Consider the following 2,259-nt stretch of genomic DNA (forward strand, 5'->3'; position numbering starts at 1 on the left):
TTAATTCCAAAGGCCAAGGGAACTTTGTCAGGATTCATAGTATCCTGGATCCATGAAATAACTGGCTTTTAAAAATAGAAATGCCCCTGCCTCTATGGGAATCTAACATAGGGGTGTGTATATTTATGCCCCCTGTACTTTAAGGAAGAACATTTATTTATTTAAAATACAGTATTCATTCACTAATAAAATTGGTGTCCTTAAAAGGTTGGATTTTCCTTTTTTTTTTTTTAAGTAGAAGACATTAGGATCATTTTCCAAAAGATTTTTTTTTTAATTCCTTTTTTTTTAATCAACTTTAGCATGGGTGTGCAAAATTTGTGATTTTGGGCTGTATAAATAAAATTCTTAACAAACAAGCACTCTATAAGATGGTACATAGATTTTATTTCACCCCATCCAGGCTCCATAGAATGGGCCTGCTTGCCAATAATCTATGCTGGAAATGCAAAATGGAATCAGGAACTTTTATACATGCAATATGGGAATGTAAATGCATCTCCCCATTCTGGAAAGCAGTATTACAACACATTGGAAGTTGGATAGGGGTGGGGATACCCATGTCACCGAGACTATGTTTACTGGGGGATCCAACAGTGATGCCTAATATGTCTAAACACCAATACACCGTGGTGCAGGTGGGGACGGTCACGGCTGCCAGAATAATCCTCAGACTATGGAAATCTTCAACTGTTCCGAATGTTAAAAGCTGGTTGGGATTAATGTTGGAAATAGTGTCATATGAACAAATGCTGGCTAAGCTAAATGATGACATAGAAAACTTCAAGAAATCTTGGAACTATTTTCTTTCCTGCAATACTGGGACAAGTAAACTTCTTTGATGAACATCTGTTTTGAAAGTATTGTTTACTGTAAGCTATGTTCACTTGGATGTTTCTCTGCTAACATCGAGGATATTTGTGAATGTCAATTTTCTGTGAAACTTATTGATTTGATATGCGCTGCCTGGTTGCTTTGGTTGTTTTTGTTTTGTTTTGTGAGGGGGTTGGGAGGGGTTATATACTTATGTTCTGAAAAATAATAATAAAAACTTTAATAATAAAAACAAACAAGCACTCTGAATATGTCAATATGGGCTTCAGGAAATTATGATGGCCATTTCTCACTATTTTCTGACATTTTATATCTATACATTGATTGATCAATAATGAAATAAGTTGCAGCTATAGTTGTATTTGATCATTTAAATTCTAAAAGGTTTCAAGCGTGACAGACGCCTGGCGTATATTTATTTATATGTCACAGTTAACGCCTGGTTACACATTGAGGACGCGGGATCCAGCAGGGGGTGTAACATTGGCAGCGCGTGCTCACGTGAACCGGCGACCCTCTGCGTGCACGAGCCACCCTGTTGCTGGGCAGCGGCAGCAGCGCTCATGTCTACATTAACCAGATTTGCCACATTTCCACTGCTCTTTAGGCGCGCGCGTGCGTGCGTGTGCGCCAGACAGAGCAGACCCATGGTTGTATGGGATTTTCGTTCCCACACTGCCTGCCTCCGTGTCTCAAGGGATGGAGAGTAGGCTAAATGAGAAGGCATGGGGAGGGAGAAGAGGTGTAGGTGTTGTCTCTGGCTTCCCCCGAATGTCTGGAGGAATTCAATGCTTTCAGCGCCGGCAATAGGCCTCCTGTAGCCTGGCCACGGTGCACCTAATCCCGCCTTTGTCTGGGCCACGCACCGCCGCGGCGACACGCCGCTGCAGTAGGCTACTGAACTGTCAAATGTCTCTGTCTCTCTCTGGTCACTCACATGCACGTCTTTCTCCTAATACAGATGGTTCCTTCCTAGAGCAGAACAAGGCAATTGTCTTTTTATAGTAGGCTAGTTACAGTCTAGGTTTTTCTCCTGTCGGACTCTAACTGGGCATGAGATTGACCGGACCAAGGCCACCCACAGCCGGTTCAAGGGTCATTAATGATCAATAGCTCATAGCAGGATGACAGAAAATATGGCAGATAATATCATACACTTGGATTTGTTTGCAAAGAGTAGGGATTGATTGACAGTCTTTCCATTTTTTTGTTAAATATGAGCCAAATGACATAAATGCCAAAATGCAATGGATTATCAGTGCATTTAAAATATCTGTGTCCATAAATCAGAATACAAAAACAGCTTGTCACTATCCAGCGTGTTACTATCAATCGGCTCAAAGACTGCTGACAGATGAAGCGATTGCAAATTCACCATCAATGACCAAATTGAAATGGCAGTTGCATCCCCATGCCGCATAAACG

At 41.3% G+C, this 2,259-nt stretch overlaps 1 protein-coding gene across 8 annotated transcripts in view; it reads right to left on the minus strand.

The window, feature by feature from the left end:
• Positions 1-2,259, minus strand: part of cspg5b (chondroitin sulfate proteoglycan 5b) — a 14,561-nt gene that overhangs the window by 11,393 nt on the left and 909 nt on the right. The gene's annotated exons all lie outside the window — the stretch shown is intronic.

Source organism: Etheostoma spectabile, chromosome 14 (genome assembly GCF_008692095.1).
Source record: "Etheostoma spectabile isolate EspeVRDwgs_2016 chromosome 14, UIUC_Espe_1.0, whole genome shotgun sequence".
NCBI lineage: Eukaryota > Metazoa > Chordata > Actinopteri > Perciformes > Percidae > Etheostoma > Etheostoma spectabile.